The sequence below is a fragment of the Homalodisca vitripennis genome, chromosome X (assembly GCF_021130785.1).
Source record: "Homalodisca vitripennis isolate AUS2020 chromosome X, UT_GWSS_2.1, whole genome shotgun sequence".
Classification (NCBI taxonomy): Eukaryota; Metazoa; Arthropoda; class Insecta; order Hemiptera; family Cicadellidae; genus Homalodisca; species Homalodisca vitripennis.
Genome location: NC_060215.1, coordinates 39,738,190 through 39,764,918, shown reverse-complemented (window position 1 = coordinate 39,764,918; position 26,729 = coordinate 39,738,190). Strand labels below are relative to the sequence as shown.

General features: G+C 36.8%; 1 protein-coding gene across 1 annotated transcript in view; it reads right to left on the bottom strand.

Moving 5' to 3' along the window:
* The window catches only part of LOC124368942 (V-type proton ATPase 116 kDa subunit a1-like), a 148,291-nt gene extending 124,782 nt beyond the window's left edge, over positions 1-23,509 (bottom strand). The window contains exon 1 of the mRNA XM_046826503.1: positions 23,327-23,509. The gene's annotated coding sequence lies outside the window, so the exon portion shown is untranslated. The remainder of the gene's footprint in view (positions 1-23,326) is intronic.
* Positions 23,510-26,729: the final 3,220 nt, after the last annotated feature.

Genomic DNA, 26,729 nt, shown 5'->3' with positions numbered 1-26,729 from the left:
CATTCAGTCAGTTTACGGTAAGACGTTTACACGATAGTTCTTAGTTTCCGGACCAAGTACATCACATTAAATGTACGAGTAGACTACAGTTAATACCGCATGCATCATTAGATGTAAAGCGTACATCACATTAATTTGTACCAGTACCGTGTATCTAATTATTGCAAAGCGTACAGCACATTAATTATATGAAGTTGTGCCAATACCGAGTAACTTATTAGTTGTTAAGCGTGTAGCACATTAATTTTTATCTATTGGAAAACCGCATACTTTATTACTTGTAAAGCATAAATCACAAAAATCCAAACACGTGTCGTGCACCTAGTAAGTTGTTCAGCGTGTAGCACATTAGTCATAATCATAATTCATACAAAAAATAAATTTTAGTTATGCCGCTAGTAATGATTAATATAGTAATATTAGTACTTTGTATTAATAATCAGATAAGTACTCGGTACTTGTATCGGATATCATGTACCAATACCAGGTGTGCTGCTGTAACGGGAGTGTTCACGAGTACGAGTAACTGGTATTTGTATCCGTTACTGGAGAAATTCGTCCGTTACGGATACTGAGAAGTCTCTTTTTAGTGCACCTCTTCGTCACACTGGATGGGAGCAGCGGCGGTAAAAGTCACCGTGTACTTTAGTGGAGCTTGCAACGGTTAATCGCATAAGAAGCAGGAACACCGTTTGTTTAGCAAAAGAACATATTGCCTTTGTTGCGATTAAATAAGCATTGTATTCTTACCCAAAACAAACTCAACAGTCGAAACTCAAGGGAAAACGCCATCTCACCTGGCACCCCCCCCCCCCCAAAGATCTCTAATTGGAGAATACCATTAAAATTAAAGGTCAAAGGAAGGTGAAAAAAATTCTGGTTGGTCAGCTATGAAGACTTGGACGTTCAAGACATAACCAGCGAGCAATAGAACAATCCTCTGTAAAATCTATTCATCGGTGTCGTTCATTTATTTTGTCATTTCGAATACATCGTTGTTAAATGTTGGTTTTACAATATTGTAGTATCACTGAATCTAATAGTATTATATATTTTAGTTAAATGAAGTCGGTATTAGGATTCAATAATTAAATAATTATTTTCAATATACTTTTACAAATTTATAAAGCACTGTTTACAATGTATCTATATAATATATAAATTACTTCGTGTTTCAAATTATAGAATAATATAACTACACTCACAGCCTCTTAAAGTCATGAAAGCCGACCTCATACTCATAAGAGCACATGTTAGGAGAGTATGAGAAACTACGGAACATGCCTTCTGACTATTGCACTGCCTTATTTGTTATACTAGAAAAAAACGAACAAACTATAAACTATTCAGTGCTATAAAGCTTATACATCCGTACACTTAGTAATGTTATGTATAACATAAAACATAGCGAACAATTACAGAGATCAATTTTAATTAACCCACAGTCGAATTGTCGTTTCCTCGAAATCAGTCTGCATAAAATACAACATTTAAACTTTTATCGCATGTTTGAGCCAATCATTGAATTCTCTTCTTTAACTCTTTAAGATTTAATTGTTGTAATTTCACGTACCTTGAAAAGCTAAGATACATGAACTTACAAAAATAAAATCTTAAAGTTAAAAAAGAAAATTCAACTACCTGCTCAAACATGAGCTAGGTTATATAAGGTTTAGTTTAGCTTGTAGCTAAGTTGTGTATGTGTGTTGAAAAGTTTCCAGAGCTAATCGGAACAAACCAGCTAACACTTTCTGGTATGAGAAATGTAAAATAAATATAGAAAATCACTAATTCAAGAATTAAATTCGATTTAAGTTTTTACCGTTGTTTAGTTTTATTTCATATAGTACATATTTTCGCAACCCAGTTACTTGTTGCTGGTTAGTATAAGTTGCATCCCATGTTCTTGGAACTATATTCTTGGCGGGTTGATAACCTAATTGGCACGCGTATTAATTTTTCTCTCGGGATCTTTGCAGCTGCCGAACCTCGCTACAGAAGCGATCATCGGCCTTGTCTGTTAGTAAAGATTTATATTTTCGTATCATAAGTTAGCTCTTTCACGCGAGACATCTAATTTGAATGTAAGGTAAAGTAAAATTATAACTTGTAAAGTAACTTACCTTATATGTGTTTTATGTGCCAGATCAACTTGGATAATATTTGTGGCGATGTCCTTCTGACGAGACCACGTTGTCGTGATTATAAGTTAGGCGAGTTGCAGTTCGCCCAATTACTTCATGTTTTAGACTTCCAGTCTACTAATCTTCCCCTTTTCCGACTACAGCTGCATTGTCGAGCCAAGAATGCTGAAGCCCGCGTTTGTAAGTCGAGTTCTTCGTTAAGGGAAGTTATTTTTAAGGTTTTAGTAATTATTAATTTCGAAGGTACAATCCATAGAACATTGGAATATTTAGGCCCATCCCAAGGTATCATATTTTAGTTCATTCGTACTCTATTTGGCAGCAACGTGGCAATACTTTGTTTTATTTTACCAACTAGAAGTGGTGCTTTTATGTTTATTTGTCAATGTTAATAATAAACGTTAACTTCGAATTTCGAGTATTCATTACTACGACCTCAGTGGTATCCAACCCCATGTGTATTGTCCATTCGGTAAAAGTTAGTCCTGAAAAGTGAAATTTTCCAAAATTATTATATTTGTTTGTTTCTGGAATGAATGAAGAAATAAATTAACCGTTTGAAAATAAATAGTTTTCTAAAAAGGTTAAATGACGAATTAAATAAATTAAATTGCCCAGTCACATGATTCAAATCAAGGTCTGCACCACGATTTAAAACGAACGGCGGTGTTACAGAAAATATTTTATCAAGGTGCATTTCTTTATTGGGAACGTAAAACCCGTTTATACTCCAGCCTGAACAGCCATATTGGCTGGTGGAGCTTGAACACGAAGCCTACGCACAATTAGTGTGGAAAAACGAATGCAGGGAACAATGCTGCCACTTCCGTTACAAGCTCAATGACTCATACAAATTTGCCCCAATGTCAGAGACCACATGAGGTCATAGTTATTCAGACAATTGAACACGTGAACCCAGTGCTACTGGTGTGAATTGACATTTGTTATAGTAGTTAAGTTTTCATTGATGACTATAACGGTGTTGAAATGCCCCATCGAAGTACCTATCGTAATACCGTTACTTTGTGATCGAATGAGCGAAATATCTGCATAACAAAGCCAGACTCTAAAATGTGCATAGCCTGAAACAGCTTAACTTCAAATAGTGCTAAAACTAAGACAGCGCCGTGTCGTCAGATCCGCTGCCCTGGCTAGTGTTATATATAGATTAGAGTGAACAATGCCGACTACAATAACAATTTGTTTGTCAATCTAGAGAGGAAAACAGGTTTCCAGCTATTTACAACTCTTATAGCCTCTGTAACACACGGTGGTCTTCGGAATATGGCAACAAAACGGAGCCCGCTGAAAATATAAAAGGCGTATGATGTGGCTATCGGAAGTAAGTAAATGGTGCAAAACATGCACTGCGAAATGGCCGGGCCGGTGTAAATTAACGTTTTTAACTGCAAACATCCCCTCCCCATCCCCCAGTAGGCATTTACTACTTAGAACTACGCCAGACCACCTGACATTTAACAGGGTTCGCTGAGGTGGAATGCTAGTCTACAGCTGATTTTACTCTCGAGATCTCCTACGAGAACAGAAAGACAATCATGCAATTAAGAAATTTTTACTTTACCCAAGCAGACAATGTAGAAATTGTGTGAGCCTACTGAGTGAGAAGCTTCAATAACGCTCCACCATCCACCAAATTTCATGGTTGGACATGCAACATCGTAGACTCAATGTTGTCTATGTGGGATGAAGTTTCATGCAGAATAAGTCTATAGGTCATTTCGTTATCGATATCGCGAGGACAGACAAACAGAAATGCTATCTGTTTTTCAGCCCCTCGAGTGATTGGCTTAGCTAATGTTCAGCCAATTATCTACTTGAGGGTAAATGGGGAGATGTCTTATGTGTTTCTGGCCTTAAAATGTGATGATATTGTTGTAGGATGTATGATAAAGAACTACTTGACTTAAGTTTTATTTTTTGACCGAACGACTGATTTGTACAAGCTACAATTTTTTTCACTATCAGTTATCAATCAATTGAACTAGTGCATGCATTATTGTAGTTGTTATATTTCTTATTTGATCAATACATAACACCGTTAAAACTTATATTAGATGAAGGAGTCCACGTTTTCGAACAGAGAGCGTTGGGCCGGAGCAGGTAGGTTTAAGCTGTTAGTCCGAAAATTCCGTCGAAGATCGTTCTAAGGCTCACGTTGAGCTTCACATTTTCAAAAGGGATTGAGATTTGAAGGTAGCTTTGAGCTCTTAATGCGGGAATCGGTGAGGCTATGAGGGTTGCTGTATGCGCTGTCCAATTTGATTCCGTGCATTTTGACATCGGAAGAAAGGCCAGGCTGGATGGGGTGTGGGGAGGGGGGGTGTTGGGATGAACAGCTCTCACCTACCCTTCCTCACTTTTTTTATTCCCACCCTACCAGTTCAACAGTTTTTTCTTACTTTCAAAATCATCTTGTAGTATAGTAGTCGTACGTCTAGCAACAGTATGGTAAGTATACAAAAAATTTGATAGATGCGGTTCGGGTTGATAGATGGTATGTTTTGTAAATTACCAATCATCGCAGCAAAAATCAAGAAATTATTGCGAAACAGTGTTTAATTGATTTACTGTACAACAAATTAAAATATCAAAACAACTTTGACTAACAGTGGTAATCTGTTGAAAAATCAATGTAAAATGTACAACCATGCCAGTCCTTTTATGGGTTCTGGCAAGAAGAACAGTCGTTGCGCAGATAGTTGCGCTGAGCAGTCGACTTGAATAAAATAATTTCTGGTTGTTCCGCCGGCAAGATATGACACATGTTGTAAATCCGCAACTCTTGGCTAGAAACCCAAAGGCGTTCCTCATTCTGCAGAGTCAGGTGTTGCAGATCCGTCGTAATCAATCTTTTTTGGCTTGCTCACCAGGATTGAGTCTCATTATGTAAGAAACTTATGTCTTTATGTATTAAACCCCAAACTACGACGTAAGGAATAATAGTTTTTTTAACTTGGCAGAGAAATGTCAGGTGGAATGTGCGGTGTCCTACTGTACAAGAATACCAATTGCACAATATTAATGACGTAAAGAGTCGAGGAGGGCAGTTCGTAGTGTTCGGGTATCCTTCGCATTACGCGACAGCTGGCTAGAAAAGTCCATAAGCAGGCTGAACAGGACTCTTAGAATGGCAGGTTCGGCTGATTCTGTAAAATTCTAACGAACGAATCAGGATAAACTAATATTTCCATCATTTGTGTGAAGTGCGGCTGAAATGACGGATCGTCTATGAGTTGCATCACCATGCTAAACATATCTTGTCCTGAGAAAGACAGGATAGTTTGCATTTCTACTGAAGACGGGTCTGAATGGAAAAGGTAAACCAGAAAGAAGGCCAGGCTGAAGAAAACTACAAGTCATTACATGGAATGACTTCAAACACTGCAGTTCTGTGCTGAGGCCTTCTCAAAACGTAAGATCCAGAGCATGTGCTTCTTACACCTCCATGAAAAAATATCTTGGAAACCCACATTGTAATATTGAATTAACTACTTTTAGAATTTTAACAGATCGTAGCTCTTTAAATTTTAGAATATTTCACTGAATACACTATGCGTGATGTGTTACTCCCCATCTCACATCCTAAACGTAACGTATACAATAGATTTTAGTTCTTTCTAAAAGAGCGGATTCTCACTAAGTACTAAGGTCATATAATTGATTACGGAATTACAGTAATTGAAATGTGGAAGTACAAGTGATTTAGTCAAGAGCAGAATACAGGTATATTCCCGTAAAAATCGTTCTAAACGTTAGAGTGAGTGAGTGCGGAGTTTACAAATCTCCGCAACAGCATCAGTCCAAGTTAAGTCGAGTTTATAGTCAAACCAAGATCTTTCACTTTGCCGTAGTACGGTAAAATGCTACCACTTACAGTTAACGTTTCAATAGTATTGAAGTTTATTGAGTTTCCTAAACGAGAGTGATAAATAATGATTGGTTTCGTTTTGTATGGTTTAGTCTCAGGCCATGGTTTTCGGCCCACATAACAATGTTTTATTGTCACTATTGCTTCTGGTACTACATTCGTTAATGGAGTCAATTTTAAAGTGTTAGTAGATTTGCAGGTCATCAGCATACATATGGTATGAGCTGTGTTTAAGTATAGAGTGAATGTCGTTTTGTATGTGACTAATAAACGATTCATCCCTGTAGCATCCCACAGTTTCACAGTTCGAAGTAATGTCATCAACTTTTACACAGTGTCGTCTCCCTGACAGAGAAGATCTCAGCCAGTTTAATACATGACTATAAAACCCTAAATGCCTTAAATTAGCTAACAGTACTTTATGGTTTACGCCGTCGAAAGCTTTTGAAAATCGAAGAGTGAGCATTGTGCTGTTGTCCATAGCAAGTCTAATGTCACCTTTAAAAGTACAGTTTCCGTACTGTATGGTTAGTGCGAAAACCAGATTGATAGTCACTAAATATGGTGTTGTAAGATAGATATTCAGTGATTTTAGTCACACTAACATATCGACAAATGTTCTTCCACCGTCTATTTAGACGTAAAAGATGCAGAATGGCATTAGAGGTATGGCAATGGACAAAGGGTTTTTAGGTTTGTTCCTCTGTAGTACGGCATAATAAGCACCTAAAGCCGAGTTATACTTCATTAACTCCCCTTGGAGGCTTCATGCTCTTCAAAGACAAGAAAATAATCAAATTTTAAACATAATCAACATAAGCTTTGATTTCAAAACCATGACATCTTCTGAATACGTTAAAGTAGCCGAATTTAAACTTGTCATTAGAAGTCGTCGCCATCGTCATAACGATCAGATCAAAGACTGTGACACAGAGGGACAGAACACAGTGGGAAAGGCTGAGAGACAGTTGGCGACCAGACATTGTAAAAATAGTAGGGACAAGCGAGGCGAGCCGGTAGCCAAGGTAGCGCGTCACTATACCATCTTACAATAACGTAATGTTGTGTTAACATTTGTACGGTGGACATTCGACGTATCTTCTTTATTTGTTGTAAGACGTTAGCCTACATCTACTAACCTTAAGTTCACATTACGTTTACCAGATAACAGAACAGTTCTATTAGCGAGAGTTGGCGACCAGTCATTGTAAAAATGAGAACAAGCGAGGCGAACCGGTAGCCAAGGCAACCTTCATGATACCCTCTTACAATAACTTAATGTTGTGTTAACATTTGTACGGTGGACATTCGACGTATCTTCCTTATTTGTTGTAAGACGTTAGCCTACATCTACTATTGTAACAATAAGGACAAGCAAGGCGAACCGGTAGCCAAGGCAACCTTCATGATACCCTCTGACAGTAACTTAATGTTGTGCATTTGAACGGTCGACAATCGACGTATCTTCCTTATTTGTTGTAAGACGTTAGCCTACATCTACTATTGTAACAATAAGGACAAGCAAGGCGAACCGGTAGCCAAGGCAACCTTCATGATACCCTCTGACAGTAACTTAATGTTGTGTTAACATTTGAACGGTCGACAATCGACGTATCTTCCTTATTTGTTGTAAGACGTTAGCCTACATCTACTATTGTAACAATAAGGACAAGCAAGGCGAACCGGTAGCCAAGGCAACCTTCATGATACCCTCTTACAATAACTTAATATTGTGTTAACATTTGTACGGTGGACATTCGACGTATCTTCCTTATTTGTTGTAAGACGTTAGCCTACATCTACTATTGTAACAATAAGGACAAGCAAGGCGAACCGGTAGCCAAGGCAACCTTCATGATACCCTCTGACAGTAACTTAATGTTGTGTTAACATTTGAACGGTCGACAATCGACGTATCTTCCTTATTTGTTGTAAGACGTTAGCCTACATCTACTATTGTAACAATAAGGACAAGCAAGGCGAACCGGTAGCCAAGGCAACCTTCATGATACCCTCTTACAATAACTTAATATTGTGTTAACATTTGTACGGTGGACATTCGACGTATCTTCCTTATTTGTTGTAAGACGTTAGCCTACATCTACTATTGTAACAATAAGGACAAGCAAGGCGAACCGGTAGCCAAGGCAACCTTCATGATACCCTCTGACAGTAACTTAATGTTGTGTTAACATTTGAACGGTCGACAGTCGACGCGACGCATATCTCTTATTTGTTGTAAGACCTTAGCCTACATCTACTCACCACGTGAATGACATTGTGTTTACCTTTATACTAGAGTAGTTCTACTAGAGACAGTTGGTGACTAGACATTCTAAAAATAGTAGGGACAGGCGAGACGAGTCGGTAACCAAGGTAGCGCGTCATGCTACCGCTCCGACAATAACTTAATGGTGTTAACGCTTTGGATGTCAATCTCACTAATTGTTTTATTTTGATGGAAAAGTTCATAATGTCCATCCCGCAAATTAATTCGGAGCTCAGTATAACAAAACTAAGGACGTTTAATTGCTTTTGGGAATAAGAATTTTTCTGCAGAAGAGAGCAACAATCCTTACAATATTTTAAGCGGTGTCTTAATAATAAATCTCCGACACACTATCCAGAGCTGTCGAGGGTAGGCCAGACGGTCTCTAGTGAGGGGCTCTATTGTAGGCCAATGGATGAACTCGGGTAAAAGTGAAAGGACGTTTGAGGGTCAGGTCAGGATCGTACAAATACGGTAACGGTTGTACCGCGGCGGCGTGGCGCGGCTCTCTGTAGCAAGGGGAGACCTTGCCGGTTGTAGTGCTGCTGTAGTTGTCCATGTCTCTCCGTATTAAAACCCGAAAACAGAGAACAATTGCTGCTATCGAAAATCCCAAAATGAACATAAAAATTCTAATGTCTAAACAGAAATTTAGTGGCGATCAACGTATCGGGTGGGGCTTGTCAATTGATTCCACCCCCTCTAACTACCCAAAAATGAGAATAAATAATCTGAATCATAAAATTGTCAAAGTTACAGTTGTTAACGTTCATTTCAAAGTTTTCAAGTTTAAAGTAACTTTCAGAAGCATTACCTTTTCAATTCATCAAAATGGCCAAAACGCATCTCTCGGTCAAAAGATAGTAACAAATGTATAATAAGGGTAATTAGACCGTGGCCTGTGTATTCTTTACTGTTCATTATGGTTTTACCAATTCTGCAGTGGAAGCGTCCCGACATAATTTCCAGCACAGCTGATGTGTTCCCAGTGCCGCACTGAGGCGGATGAGATAGTGTAATCATTTATCAAGCCGATTTGTTCCAAAAACCACAATGAGGCAGGCAAGATATTATTATAATTGGTTACGTTTATGTGTTCCCAATGCCGCACTGAGGCTGGTGTAATAGTTTAATAATTGGTGAAGCGGATGTGCTCCTAATGCCGCATTAGTAGTGGGTGCACTGGACTCTTGTGTGTTCATATCCATTGTCTGAGATTGTTATTAAGTAGTTTCCCTAGGAACAATCAAATGTCTGTTGGATTCCTGGTCACGGGGAGTCTCTGGGAACGAAAGAGCTGACCCTGGTCAACTTACGCTCAACGTCAAACATGGCGGGACCTCAACCGTACTATGGAATTTCTAGGCGTGAATCCTTTAGGGCTGTCTCGAAGTGGGTTCACACCGAACACGAGAGAAAGTGGAGGCTGCATCCAGGTCTAAGGGTGAGTAGGTTCGGTTAACAGTTTCCTTTCCCGGGGCGGGCGTCTGATCTTCTCTCCTTAGGTATATCGGTATCTTCATAGGTTGTGGGGTCTAATCATGGGATATGGTCACCCGAGAAAGGATCTTCACAGAGTCGGCATTTTCCGGAAGGATCCGGTCTGTAAATTCTGTGACAAGCTGGAGGAAACCGCTGAAGACTTGCTCTTTGACTATCCTGCAATAGCAACAAGGGAGCGTTACGCGGTATTTGGTAGTCTGGACAAGGGAAGACTGAACAGACCTGATCGGTTGTTTTCGACGTTTGTAGAATTGCTGAAACTGTAAACTGGCTAGCCACGTAGTATACTCTCGGGAAGAAAATGCCCTTGAGGCATAAGTGCATTGCAATAGGCCGCCCCAAAGAAGAAGAAGTAATTGGTTGATGAAAAAACTGTTTAGTAATGTTTTGTGGTTCTTTATAACGAGTGAGAGAAAGAGTGTGCCTTTTATATATTATCTTTTATAGAATATTCTTCTAACTAAAGATGCAAGTGAATAACACAAGACTACCTAATAAGACTAAAGTCGCGCGTCGTACGAATATGTTATGCCATAAATACATTGCTCAAACGTGACCACCTATCACAACAGTGAAAATGCATTTTAACTGAGCTAAACGTCCAAAGACTGCTCAATCATTACTAGGAGAACAACGCATTGTTCAGAGTCCTCAGTCTCAATAGAAATCATCCTCCGAGTTTTTTAGAGAGGAACGTTTCGCGGTCAAAAAATGTATAGTCACTTAAGTATATTTAAAATAACTGTAGTTGTGTGATTTTGTTTTACAATAATCCTCGTTATGAAATCCAATTTCGTTTGCCTTCAGACTGACAGGCCCATACATTACTACTCAAAAATGCAACCGAAAGTTGGAAAAATGAAACGGGGACAAACGCAGGAAGAGACTCGATACGTTACGTCGAGGCATAACACAGAATATTGCGGTAATTACGGTAAAGGCGCCCACATACTCGTACAAACGTATGCCTATAAAGATACGACACGTATGAAAGATTTTATGTGACTTGAGATGACGACATTTTACATGCAGCATGGCAAATTATCATTTCCATCTTTTTTATACACGTTGCCAACTAATTCGATTGATAATAATAGTATGCTGCTTTTCATATTCATTAATTGATTTACTTCAAATGCCTTTAATACTCTTTCATTATGTTCAAAATAACGTTGGCGGTAATACAAAGTACATTTTCCAATACTTTTTTGCAATAATATTCATAAATTTATAAGTTTATCGTGTTATTCAATGTGTTAAATATAAATAATTACCTAAATAAAAAATGTAAACTTTTAGGTTATTGTGAAAGTTTGACATGCACACTGACCTTTATTCACAGTGCAGTATGTATAAATTCTTTATTTTTATCGGAATTATTAGTGCATTTAGCATGCAAACATAACATACTGGTAACATCTATGAAACAGCAAAATAATTAGTTTTAAACTAATAACTTCACATAAACATTTTAAAGCAACTTCGTGCATTGAGCTTCTTTCAAGGTTTCTTTTCAATACAAGTGTGAAGTTTAAAGTTGATATAATGCTGAGATATTTTTACTTTATATATCATTATAATTTTATTATATTTCCACTTTCCCATGGTTAGGCCTTGACACGCCATTTTCCTTGTGGACTCCATGATATCGTAGGAATTCTAATGATGGCCGACATCGATGTGACGCAAACCGGAGTGAGGAGTCATGAGTTTTCACTAATCACCAGTGAAAAGCCATAACATAACGCTACTGATACGTTTGTGGCTCGGGTGGGACTAGTGATTTGTTTCATGGTCTAGGATTCACCAGATACAACAAATTTGTGAAATTTATCGCTAGTTCAGCAAATTCCCTCTTTAGGTCATTAGGTCATGAAATAGTTTACGCAATTGACAACCTGTAAGGATCTTGGGTTCCAAATGCTGATTTTGTGGATGGATTTCCAAGCCGGGTTATATAATCTGTTACCTATAGGGCTCGCCAATGTAGGGAAACTGTTATCTAAATTCTTGCAGGGTTTCCCGGATTTCTGCGGTTTCCCTGCAAGTTCTCTTTGTTTCTTAGAGAATTATGCAGCCAGCATAGTTTACATACTCACGTCTTTCACGTTTCAAGATCCAAATTAGGAGTATTGAAGTATCATTCTGATTATAGCTAGCGATAATGTAACATTTCCCCACAAACTTATTGACTCGAGAGTCAGAATTCTATTATATCCACCTGAGATAACAAAATATCCAGAAAAAATTGAAAGAACCCTTACTTCGGGTAACTTTAGAGATTCATTTCGAGCCTAAGACCTACCAATCAACGACGCTTCATTAAGAGACGAACATTGCTATAACAAACCAACATAAGAACATAATATACGTACTTAGATTCGAATAGTCTATTTGAAAGAAATGTTAAAGAATTTCAACAATAAGAGCTAATGAAAACTGCCTGTATTAACTGTAAATTTACATATTATGTTATGTTCGTATATACCCGTTATGAATGGAAAATCATTGGTAATTCATTACACATATCCATGTTTTCTTCCTGAAGCCCCAAAGATCATTTTAAACAAATACATCCAACCATTCAAGAGCGAGACCGCTGTGTATTTAGTTGCTGGGTTCTATAATCAGTTGGGATGAAATGAGGTAAGTAACAAACAACGTGTCCAAACCTGGGACAATATTTACGGAACGCTGTATCAAAACTATTCAAGAGCGAGACCGCTGTGTATTCAGTTGCTGGGTTCTATAATCAGTTGGGATGAAATGAGGTAAGTAACAAACAACGTGTCCAAACCTGGGACAATATTTACGGAACGCTGTATCAAAACTATTCAAGAGCGAGACCGCTGTGTATTCAGTTGCTGGGTTCTATAATCAGTTGGGATGAAATGAGGTAAGTAACAAACAACGTGTCCAAACCTGGGACAATATTTACGGAACGCTGTATCAAAACTATTCAAGAGCGAGACCGCTGTGTATTCAGTTGCTGGGTTCTATAACCAGTTGGGATGAAATGAGGTAAGTAACAAACAACGTGTCCAAACCTGGGACAATATTTACGGAACGCTGTATCAAAACTATTCAAGAGCGAGGCGGCTGTGTATTTAGTTGCAGGGTTCTATAATCAGTTGGGATGAAATGAGGTAAGTAACGAACAACGTGTCCAAACCTGGAACAATATTTACGGAACGCTGTATCAAAACTATTCAAGAGCGAGACCGCTGTGTATTCAGTTGCTGGGTTCTATAATCAGTTGAGATGAAATGAGGTAAGTAACAAACAACGTGTCCAAACCTGGGACAATATTTACGGAACGCTGTATCAAAACTATTCAAGAGCGAGGCCGCTGTGTATTTAGTTGCAGGGTTCTATAATCAGTTGGGATGAAATGAGGTAAGTAACGAACAACGTGTCCAAACCTGGAACAATATTTACGGAACGCTGTATCAAAACTATTCAAGAGCGAGACCGCTGTGTATTTAGTTGCAGGGTTCTATAATCAGTTGGGATGAAATGAGGTAAGTAACGAACAACGTGTCCAAACCTGGGACAATATTTACGGAACGCTGTATCAAAACCCGGCGGGTTTGATTGTTTGTTCAGCCGGGGCTCAATTTACGTCGTGGACGAAAAACAGGCGCGAAACGGTCTAAAATAGTCCGAGCAGAGTACGTCCCGTCGCGGTCATGCTCACACCTGCCAGGCCACATTGTCGCTATCTGTCGACAGAGGCACAGGTAGGCCTTCGTACTTGACCGTTACTGACTATAGAGCATAGACAACGAACGGTTCGGGGCTGCCGGATACCCATGCTGACTTTGAGCAGTTCATGAATGCTTCGAGACAATCACAACCTCGGTCTCCTATGTCTATAAAGGACCGACTAGACGAGGAAGAAAATTTCAAAAAAGAGATTATACTCGTAAGTTTAATTAATTTAAAAATTAAATCGATTGAGCTGGCTCGCTGGAAATTCGGGAAATATGGAGTCTGATGACTTTAAGGACCCAATTGTGGAATCGTGTGTTACAGCTATGTTCAAATGTGCCTTGTATATCAGTGTACACCATTCTGTTTTTTAAGTACGTACAATAAAAGGTTTCACGCAAAAGCACAAATTCAGCAAATTATTACACCTAACAACAAAGAGACACGCTTTTAGATAAGGAATTATTGAATTAAATTCTTTTAATTTAAGTTATCGCTGGTACAAACTACTGTTACATGGGATAATCTAAATCTAATCAACAGGTTTCAACAGCGGCGTATTCAAAGAAGTGTCCCCCAAATGGTCTGGGAAATATGTATGAAATTAGTACGATAGTGAACGTTTTGTAGGAAATACGCAGTGTAATCGTGAGATTTTGTACGTCCTCCTTGGTATACCAGTATAGCATTTCAAATAAACTACCTGTAATGTGACTACGTCTAATGTATAGTACTTAGACTGGCTCACTAATTTTTCACCAACATTGAAGTTCGATTACTGCTAGGTATACGAAACTTGAAATATCATAATAGGTGACAAAAACACATTATGACGATGGATAAAAACTAGTATGTCTACCTAGAAATAATGGAAGGAAATCACTAGAGCTTTCCGTCTCACATTGGTGGGTCCAGGAACATAAAAACAAGCACTAGACAAGCATCTCAGTTTTAAAGAGTTTCATAAACTCAATAGAATTTATGGCAGTTTTGACACATCGATGATACACATAATTTCAATTTTTGTAGTTCAATATGCGATGAACGCTGCTTTCTACCACGAAAACTGTAAGGACATTTTTACATCAGTCAGTCCAGGAACATCCTATAAACTTAGAAATTCTATAAATATGTTTAGGATTTCCAAAGTACGTTACACAGTTTGGAAACATTCTTGAGTAAACACCTGCCATTCGTGGTAATTTTCTGTGCGCGAGCATTAAAAGATGTACAATTAGCTGTCACCTGAGCCAGTATGCTCACTAATTACAAGAAACCTGTCACTCGTAGACTGGCTCATGGCGTTTCGAACGTGTTTAATAGCTCGTGAAATGGAACCAACACCATGGGAGTTCTGGTCTTTGTTATGATTGAAGATTTCCCGTGATTTGTGATGCTGAGGGTCTACCATTACCAACAGAAGAAACCCGGAGATAAGTAGGGATTTAGAGTGTCCAATAACATTCAAATGACTCTCATCATTAATCTGAAAGAAAATTTGAAACGAGTGGTTGAATTTTAGAGCATTAGAGTTCTATGCTAGTATTAACAGTAGTACTAGCAATGAAGTGCTAGGAGTAGAGTGCTATGTGTATCCACAAATATTCACATTCATAATAAGGATTTGGCTACAACTAGAGTGCTCCACTATCCAGTATCGGATGTTATGAACGAGTTCCAGACACGTGACTCGTATCACTCTAGCAGGAAACATTTAGGACCTGACAAACAGCGAGTGGTTAGTCTGCCACGTTCCACCACTAATATTGAAAGGGTTTCCTTGTAGGAAATCCCCAAGTCGAGGAAAAAGCATCAGGCACTATAATTTAGCTCTTTCCCAAGAAATAATCCTGACTGAAGGAAATTTCAACTCAAGGAATTTTGAAATGTTTAAGTCAGTTAATGTTTTAATTTTTGTCATTTAGAGTTATATGTCATTATGAGTGCAGATGATATAAGGATAAATAATTCTAAAGTATAGCTTTTAATTTCTTCGTGTAGGTTGTATAAATAATTTTACTTGATGTTGCCGAGCTGTAACCCTTGGATAATCCAAATTATAAAGACTGTGCCAACACCTGAGAATGTGGATGGAGATGGTAATATATTAATTATGCCGTACAGTAGAAGTAATACAGGCTATATTTTTATACAACATTAGGTCACATGATGTAATGAATCGTGGGACACTGGCTTCTTAATGCTTTATAAGGATTCGACTTATACAAAAAGATTTAAATTTCTGCACCGATAAATTTTTAACGCTTGTAGATAAAAAAACCTGTATTTTCAGGGTAAATGGTCTAACTGTTTTGTACGTAAAAATTATACGGATATTCCACCGAAGGGAGATGCTTTGCTCCAACTCAAAATTAATAAAAGGAACCTTCCCTTTGTAACGTACAAAGGAATAGAAAACCGTTTAAACCTTTGTTTTGCTCCTACATTACAAACTGAAACAAACTTGGGTTGGCAATATTACGTTCGCGTTACTCACTATTTAGAAATTAGTAATGTAATATTGTAACAGTGGAAGTTGCTCTTATAATTAATTAATTTAAATGTCGTTCACTAGCATGCCTACTTTAATTATTATCCAGTCTGGTATTACAATTGGTTAAAAACCGCCCTTCGATGTCTACCCTTGAGGCGGTGACCTTAGGCTTAAACAAGTTCTTTCCTTATTTTTTCTCACGAAGTTTAAAAATATATTATTAATATACGACTTACATGCATCCAATTTTCTCTGAGATGTTTTTTGTAACATGTGAGGTTTTTCGCAACTAAATGTTTTAATCATTAAATGTTCGTTGAAACATTCTACAATATTATTGGGGAAGAGTATCAATTATGCATTTAAAATGGGACACCACCCGAAAAATTTGTCGGTAAAGAACAAGAGTTAAAAATAGTTATTTGATTTTAAATTGTATTCAAGTTTTTATTTGTTTACATTGTATTATTTTATATTAGTATTTAGTTTCGTACCCTTTACCTTACACTTAGGATAACGTTACTCATAGTGATGAATTTTATACCCGTTTATTATATACTGCAGTATGTATGAGAGAGTTGAAAAGAAGTAAAATGATAAAATACAGGAATAATCATTGCGCATGCACAAAGTCAACATTTGACGCTTAAACAAATGAAACCTCCAGAGTGTATTATTAGCTTACAATTTTTTTAGCAGTTGTACAAATACACAATTTCTTTGCTAAGGTTGTTAATGGAGGTTTTATGTTAACTTTCTGTCCTTACACCTAGTACCTATTTCACACTTGGTACAGATACCATTGTTGATACAACAGCATTACTATCATTTGTGTAAGACATAATCGCTATAATTATCGTGACCAATTGCATTACAATCAAACAGCCTCTACAATGGAAGTTATATTGGAATTAATTTGTCTGAGAGTCGATTGATGTACAAAATAGTTCTGGAATTTGCCTCCTATTACATACTCTCAACCTACTGAGTAGCTTCATCGTCTGGAGTCATTTCACCATAATGTGTAGTTTCAAACAAGGTGGTGGAATATTCAAGCTACGAACCTGGAACTCAAACTAAACGCAAAATGTTTGATCTTATTTATGATTACATTACATAATGGGCTCATCAATGTTTTATTCATTGCCTCGATGTATGCAAGTTGTTTTTTTTTTTTTTCGAAAACTAGATATTATGTAGATTGTCTTAAAAGGTAACACAATCGACCTTCGAGTGTAATGGTGTTTTATCAGATATTCAATGAGAAGTGGTTGAAGCAGAATTTTAGGACATCCCATAATCAATCCAAAATTAAAAACGAAGAAATAAAGGGTATTAAGTATTCATAGTATTAGTCCCATAAGAAACGTTTTATTACAAAATGAAATACAAATTACTTTAAAACCATCACGCGTTTCTTCGTGGGATCTGCAATACGACAGGCATATTCGGGGTTTCCTACCCAAAAGTCGGTTTAATAATTAATACACTAAAGCCGCGTGAATCAAAGTAAATAGTTGAGTTTATGCATTTTGTATGGGAATTCCTGGCATCTGAAATCCACACAATTAGAATCATGAGGACAGAAACCAGGTTAATGATGCTTGAACAAGAGTTTTATTCCATAATTGACATAGACCAGATGTTGGTTCCCTGGAATAACAAACACAGATAGACGAACACGCTATAGACCTTCTGGATTACACAGATATACATATCAACCACACTATGTTCTTTCCCACAAGTAATCATGAAATTGATTTATACAGTGTCCTTGACGTGACCTTACGATATCCAAAGTCTCCACTTTGACCCTCTCCCCCGTCCTCACCCTTTGATCGGACGATCTACGCGTCGTGTCCCATGAATATGTGTGACTAGAGATCGAGAAACGTTAGTCCCTTTCCATGTTGCGGCCCATAATTTTGCTGGCTTCTATTATTCTCTACTTTAATAGAGCTTCTGTGTTGAAAGGCCTAGTAGGAAAGGTGGTAAATCATATTTTTCTTGGAAACAAGACATCTCGCATCAACCGTCATTATTAGACGAAAACTTAAGTGTCTGTTTTTCGGTCGTATGTTTTCCCGCTTGAATTTTTTTATTAAAGCGCATTTTATCACCCCAGTATAATATTGTATTTGTGCCAGAATATTACGCTACCAAATCGAGATGAAAATGACGGCCACGTCACGCCGGAAAAGAGCGACTAACATTTATTTGACAATTTTAGAGATAGCTATAAGTACGGCACTAATTACAGAGATAGAGACCATTACTATAAATGTTCAATCTACCCGACTAGATTATAGTTCAAGCGTGGCTGAGCACTTTATTCAATGGAATAAAACAAAATTACTGTATTTAACATAGAGACCATTACTATAAACCATATACTCGAGTAGTTTATAACTCATGCGTAGCTGAGCAGTTTACTCAATCGAATAAAACAAAATTACTGTATTTAACATAGAGACCATTACTATAAACCATATACTCGAGTAGTTTATAACTCATACGTAGCTGAGCAGTTTACTCAATCGAATAAAACAAAAAATACTGCATTTGACATAGAGACCATTACTATAAACAATATACTCGACTATACTATATTTCAAGCTTGGCTGAGCAGTTTATTCAATGGAATAAAACAAAATTACTGTATTTAACATAGAGACCATTACTATAAACCATATACTCGAGTAGTTTATAACTCATGCGTAGCTGAGCAGTTTACTCAATCGAATAAAACAAAAAATACTGCATTTGACATAGATACCATTACTATAAACAATATACTCGACTATACTATATTTCAAGCTTGGCTGAGCAGTTTATTCAATGGAATAAAACAAAATTACTCTATTTAACATAGAGACCATTACTATAAACCATATACCCGAGTAGTTTATAATTCATGCGTGGCCGAGCAGTTTATTCAATTGAAAAAAAAAAAAAAACTGCATTTGACATAGAGACCATTATTATGAAAACTATATACTCGACTAGATTATATTTCAAGCGTGGCTGAGCTGTTTATTCAGTTTAATATAATCAAAAATATCGTATTTGGCACTCTTAAAGTTTAACGTCTTCATACGAGATATTAAATTATTTCGTAATAAGTGAAATAATGCAACAATCAGTATATTTCGAGTACTATTGTAAGTAAGAGAATATCGCTAATAAAAAATAAAAACCTTGCTTGGCATGGTCTTATGCAGCATAATTAGCTGGAGTGGGACATTGCTGCATGTTTGTACTGCCTAGTGGTAAGCGTTGTATACGTAATGAGCCCAATTAAGTGTCTTGGCATTGTGCTGCATAATAATTTAAGTTGGCATGCTCATGTGTATTATAGATTAGAAAAACAGCAAAAGGTACATTTGTTGTTTGCAACTCACTGTATCGGAACGACAATTTATTATGACTACATTATCTCTTATTAACCTGTGATGCCACCAGGGATATCGGTTCTTATGCAAGGCCGGTGCAAGCTATTCTGTTGCTATGGACAAAATACCTTTCTTCCGCCACTACCACCAACTCTTCCCCCCTCAACCAATCATTCAGAAACGCTACAAAAAAGACAGTAATTCTTCCATGGCATGTTTAAGTAACGAGACAAACTAAGTTTATTAATAAATAAAAAAAACTCTATTGCAGTGCAGTCTGAAGAACTATCTCAAAAAATCGACATAGAATGTATTGTATGTACCACTTCACATTTTGCAGTTTAATCTTTGTGGAAGATGTCACAAGAATTCACTTTAATCCTGATACTTGGCCTTTTTATAAAGCCAAGCTTTTAAGTAGGCCCGCTAGTTAGAAGCAACTAGCCTTGCAGTTTTTAAACATGGGTATAAAGTATAAATCTGTGTTACAGGTAGAAATTCGTCTCATATTCATGATGTTTTCTCCCCAGAAACTTAATTTCAGTGTCTTAGTACTAATAGTTAAAATATTATCCGTTATATAAGATTATATATGATTAAGATTATCCGTTACGTTATATCCGTAGTTATAAGATTATCTGTTAATAATATAGGTTTATAATTTACATTATAAAAATAGTTTCCTATAAGAAAATAAAATCTAAAGAAAGAGCTTCTACAAAAAAAACATCAAAACTAGACTGATGGGAGAGTAAATTCACTGATGTGAGTAAAGCTATAAGGCCATGTCACACTGCCGTGGCGTCGCGTCCGTCCATCCATAGTATGAACGTCCGCGTATGCCGCGACGGTCTCGAATCCCGTCAAACTACCAGACACGCATCCGCGTCCGCGGCCAACGCCGTCTTTCTAGAAGGGTGGAAGCTCAGTACACAATAAAATGTCTGTACCGGTATTTTGTAGTGAACCAGGAGACCCTACTTAACGTTCAGCAGTTCCTTGGGCTGGGTGATTCCAGCAGCGATAATAGCAGCAGTGATGACGATTTGGTGTTATTATATTCAGTGGCACAAAGAGATCACTGGGTACATCCTATCAATAAAAAACAAAGGATGTTTGGCGAGTACCATCATTTAATGCATGACCTTGAAGCCGATGATGACAAATTTCGTACTTGTTTTAGACTAAACAAGTAAAGTTTGACGAAGTTTTAGATTTAATTGACCAAGGTACTTTATGCGCATGCGCGAGCCAACGTAGCTTCGCCGACGTCGGCCAAGAATCGCTCCAGCCGCATATCCCAGCAGACGGCGGCCGACGCGACGAACGTTGCGCCACGTCTGTTATGTGAGTGTGACTTGTCCTATTTGACAACATGGTTAGCGATTATTTTAAAAATCCATCCGCAGATGGGCGGACGCGACGCCACGGCAGTCTGACATGGCCTTTAGATGAGTAGTAGGGATGGGGATGTAGTAGTAGCAACGGCACTGCAATATGAAACCTTCAAGGCTCAAGGCCGCACCCCACGCGCACACACGGACACCTGCTGGTAGGTAGCTATACAGTGGTTACGCCGACATTTCAAGTAACATTTGGCCTGTTTAAGAGCCGGCTTTAGTCAGACATATAGTTTTCCCATTTTACATCTATGCTAAACCTCATATTTTAAAGATATCTAACGCATCAAAAATGCTTTTTATTTTTTTCTATAAAGCATATACTTTTTTATATTTAAACGATAAAGTAGGCCTACAAAAGATCTTTAGACTTTTTATGAACTGCCTATAAAAATATCGAAAAACAAAGCATTTGCAAGCGTATAAATTATATGTATAAATGAGATACCTCCATAATTCAACGACTAAAAATAAGTTCATATATATATATATATATATACGTTTATATATATATATATATATAACGTTTATATATATATATAAACGTTATTTAAACGTATATGTGACAGATACGGCCAAATACAATATAATTGAATCGTAAAAAGTAAGGGCTCTGTGATGTAATGGTAGCATATTCACCCGGCAAGTGAGAGATCCGTGTTCGAGTCCCTGCGGAGCAAGTACTTTTTGAGATTCAATGTTTATTGAAAAATTATATATATATATATATATATATATATATATATATATATATATAACTTGTATAAATGGCAATTGCTAAATTCAATTTTAATACAGTGTTATTCACAAAGAGTACACAATACAACTCTGTTTTGGTAAAGCATTGCGGTTACTTTGACAACTGAAGAATATGATACAGATCCCAATTATTAATCCTTTTAATCCCAACGATCGATGTAGCGATTGTGTTTTCACGAAAATTGCCGAAGATCCTTATAGCGCTCGTACTTTATTGTGTACCTTTTAAGTCGTTGATTTCTATTAAATCTTGTAGTACTTATATAACTATTTATAAACAAAACTAATTCAATTTCATCACTGTAGGACAAAAAAATAATAAATTAAAAAATGTGTTAACATTTTAGACTAAATAGGCCTGGCATTTTTGACATATCCACTACACATATGCCTGGCATTATTCGCTTCACTAAGAAAATCACTTTGGCACTAAAAGGGTTAAAACGCAGTATTCTGTAAGTAAGTAATAAGTAATAAATACAACGACGGGAATTTCCGAAATCCTGATGGCCTAATCACAGCATACATATTTTAACAAATAAACTCCACTACTAATATAAACTAAATGAAACCACTAATACAATCTAAACAAGGCATTTTTAACATAGTATGGTAGTATTTTAGAAATCATTTTTTAATGTGATATATCTAGGGTTAGCTTAAACACAAAAATTTTCATAAGCGCACGTGATGAAACCTAAATTTTAATAATTTTTCATAGAAATGGTTCCATTGATTCATGTATTTTTGGTAGTATTTACTTATGGTTGTATTCCAGCCCAGCTATGCTCCATAGTCGAGGGGGAGATACACAGCTGTTGGCAGGGGAGGGGAGGTAAGGTTAAACACCTGTTGGACGAATGTGCGCCAGCAAGCGCCCCAGGCATCGCTCGGGCCCAGGACTGTATCTGCCGTTTTGCCTTCGCGGGCGTGCGATTATTCAAACAAAACTGGTCAGAGAAGGCAACCTCGACCGGTTTTAGCTGAGTTCGAGTATTAATCAATTACTTTACATCCTGTGTAGTTAAACCAACACGAATTGATTTGGAAAGTTCCATTACTTGTTGTCGTACAACGTAATAAGAGGAATGAGCGACCTTTTTCTCGCCGATTGCCGTATATACATATATTAGAACGCCCACGCATAACGGTTTCCGCGTTCGAATCAATTCGAGTATTTTGCTCTAATAGATGTCGATAACCGAAGTGAACAGTATACACAGATCGAAAGCCTCCATCCACAAGAGGTGTGTAAAGAGAATTGATCTAACATCTCTTGTTTTGGACACCGTTAAATTGTAAGCAATATTCAACCAACTGAGTTTTATCATTTACAGCATAACCTTCAAAGCCGAAGTAATTTAGCGTGAACAAACGCGATCGGTTAACCTTGACACAGTTTTATCTTATCTTTGACAAAACGTTGTCTAATTATAAATAACCAATCAAACTTGAATTTCCGTCTGATGTGGATTCATCTCTCGGCTTACCATCACTATCGAAGACATCAAATACTGATGATGGAAGTAGAACGGAAGCTCTTGGCAGAATTGTAAGGTCAGAGATTGAATACTACTTGAATACAATTCTATTAAGTACGATACTGTCGATCAATGTTTGTTCACAGCCGTTGTGCACATTTTATGTACGTATATTTCTTATCAATCTGTAACAAATTTTTATTACTAAGATACTAATAAAAGTTTTTAATAATATTCATGAACTCATATATTTTAAAATTAAATTAAAGTAAAAAATTAATTACCTTAATCAATTTTAAAAATCCAGCGAATTTTCTGCAACTCCCAGTCGTCAGGAATAACACAAATTAAAAGCAAAATCGACACTTAAAAAACTAGGAAAACGCACACGATACAAGCGCTTGCCCAACGCTCGCTACGGCCAGAAGTCGACTGAGCGAGCACTGCCGCTGTGACGGGCACGGGCAGCAGGCGGAGTTAGTTGGCTTGGCGGCCCAAGAGAGGCGACGGTGCTGCTTTCGGCCACGTCGCGACCGCGGAGAAACTATGAACTAGACGCTCTTCCCTTATCATTATACTAGACAAGTTTATCAATGAATGGCGCTATCACTATCAATTTGTTATACAATTACTTGAACTTTGACAGCGGTCTTAAGGGGATGACGAACGCAGAGTCTTTCTATTTATACCATCGCCAAACAGGTTTGTACAGTCACTTCAGTTTATTTTTCTGACTTAATAGAATAGAAGAAAGAAAGTGTGAATTTCATTTGTAATAGTAGAGGCACTGAGGCACACATAACACAGAGGCTGGAGTTGTAAAGAATAATTTCGTGTATACCTATGTCTGCTAGTGAGTTATTGATATTACATAGGATATCTCGGCAGCTTTATAACTTACCAGCTATCCAAGAAAATATATTATAGAGTAAACTATCACTTGCTATAACTATAAATTTGACTTAACCGCCTTTACTAGCGGCCGTTTTGATTTTAGCGCCATTAAAACAATGTTAATCCTCAAACACTTTACGTTCTTATTTGTGGGACCCAGAGTTATTGGGGACACTTCATACCAACGATATATTTAAGATATATTTTTAGTGGTCACTCCTGTCTCTTCTAAACGGTTTGACCAATTGAAATAAACATTTGGGGATCATTGTAGGTTAATGAGACACACTTTTTGGTGTATAAAAAAATATTGGTAGGAGGTGGCTGGGGGAGCCCACCCCAATTCAAAATTAATTTTCAAATGGCAACTTCCTTACATGTGGTGCAAACCGGATGTCGCTATCCATCACAGTTCCAAGATGACGGTCGCTTATTGGCGGGAAAAAGAGGTTATCAGCTATTTACAAACGGATTTGCATGAAACTTGGTTTGTGCGGGTTTCGGGTCAGAAACGCGTACCTGATATTAGTTTAAAAATTACCCCCTCGTTTCCAAGATGGCGGCATCAAACATAGAATGAAAAGGGGTTATCCTACGTCCCCCGGTCATTTTTTTTTCAGCGAATTTCAATTAAAATCGGAATTAGATGGGTTTTTGGGTTGGGAAGCACGAATTTTAAATCAGAATACGTACACGGTTCCAAGGTGGCGGCGTCAAAATAGCAGCATCAAGTTTTCTACAAGAACATCTTTGCCCAGGTCGATGAGGTGAATTCCATATTTTTTTAATGTTCATGCTACATTCAGGAATTTCTTAATTATTTTGATATTTTAGTTTTTCTTTAAAATTAAAAAAAAAAACTCTGCCATTGATTTTATTGATTTGTGCGTTTATCACCACCGTTGGAAACAACCCTTTTCCGGATCGCGATATAAATTACCTTATTCGAAATTAACATAATTTCCCGCACATACACTCGTGAAATATTTGACTTTAAAGGAAAAACTGTGTATTTAATATCCAGATATTGTTTGTTCCTTTCATGGTAACTATAGTATATTTATGATTGTGTTCAGATTTCACAGATTCTCCATGTGTTGAGACTTTAGCTATCAGCTCTCAAAATGATTTGTGTCATTTTGTGGAAAATTGGAAATGAAAGTAAAAAGCAAAATTTACGACAAAAAAGAAAATATTACAAATAAACTGTTAGGCGAATAATAATATATATTACCCACCTTCAGTAAAAAGAAATGGAAAAGAATCACTTAAATAAAACATACACATCGTGTTTATTCAACTCAAGTACAGGAACTAGAACAAACAGACACGAATAACAAAACTTGCTTTGTATTAGTCACTGAAGCATTTGCTACCAATCATTTTGGATTGGATAAATTGGCAAGAAATTTGGACTATAGCTAGGGAGTAGCCCAAGAAACAAAAGTTGTAAGTTATAGTGCCTATGTGTGCTTTTACCCCAGGGGTGGATGCCACCCCTTCTAGGGGCTCAAGATGTTTTATGAAAATCAACATCGAGAGAGAGAGAAAAATTCTAAACAACAAATGTTCTATAAGAGTATTTTGTTCAGTTGATACTTTTTGAGACATTGCCTAAATCTGGCCGTTTTAGCCCAAAAATACATGTTTTTAGGGATTGCTAATATCTCTAAAATTAAAGTTTTGTAATATAAATGGTAAAATCAAATCTAAATATAATTAAAGATATTTTCATAGGTGGTATATAACTCGAGTTACAGGTCTTTGAAGTTGAAGTCGATTTTAAAGATAGCTAAAATCGGAACATTCAATGTCATTTAGCGGAAATAATCATAGGGTTTTCTAAAAATCCTCATATAATATTTTTACTTGAATAAACCTTTAAATTTGACATTAGTCATTAGCATGAAAATTAAAGTATTAAAAAAAATAAATGGTTTTTTAATTTTTTAAATTTATTGCTTTACAGCAAATATTGAATTAAGCGTAATTTATCGCCAGTATACTTTATACGTATGGCTGCGATAAGTGTTGGGAGTTTGGACGTATTAAAAAGCTTAATTTTGAAAAGTCTTATTTCTTTTTTAAAAATACATATTTTTTAAAAATATTAAAAAAATGAAGTTAAGTAGTTAAAAAAAAACGCCGAATACAAAATTGCAGATATTTTCTACAAAATAATTTGCTTTTTTATTTTTGTAACAACAAATTTGACTGAGTTATGACCATTAGAAGTTCAATGCTGAGCACGATGTTATTTTTATTATGTTCTTATAGCCCTATTTATATGTTTGTAATTTTCTGAAGACGGCTTAAGCCGAAATATAGAAACTGTTAATACATTTGAAGATTTATTATTGAAGATTTATATATATAATTTAGTGAGAGAGTAGAGACCACCTGTTAGGCAAAGTGAAATTTCGCTGAGAATTAGTATATGGTATAGTCAGTTTCCAAATTTGACTAGGAAAACATTTATTTTTTTATTTTTTTCATACAAGGGTAGTTTTTACTCCAAATTCCAAAAAGAAAACATTGGGACAGTATAACTTTTGAGGTTGAGGGTCAAATGGAGTGGTATACAAATCTTCAAGTAAATCCTGCAAGGATCCGAAAAACCTGGGAGCTTTTACCTCATTTTCACCTGCAGTTACTGTACTATCAGACAAGGCATTGCAATGGGTTTTGCACCTACTGCCTCAATTATCTTACTGATGGCGCGCCCTGTTGTTGTTTGATGTAATCTTTATGACACAGGTTCAGCCAGGTATCTAAGTATGAACTGTACATGGT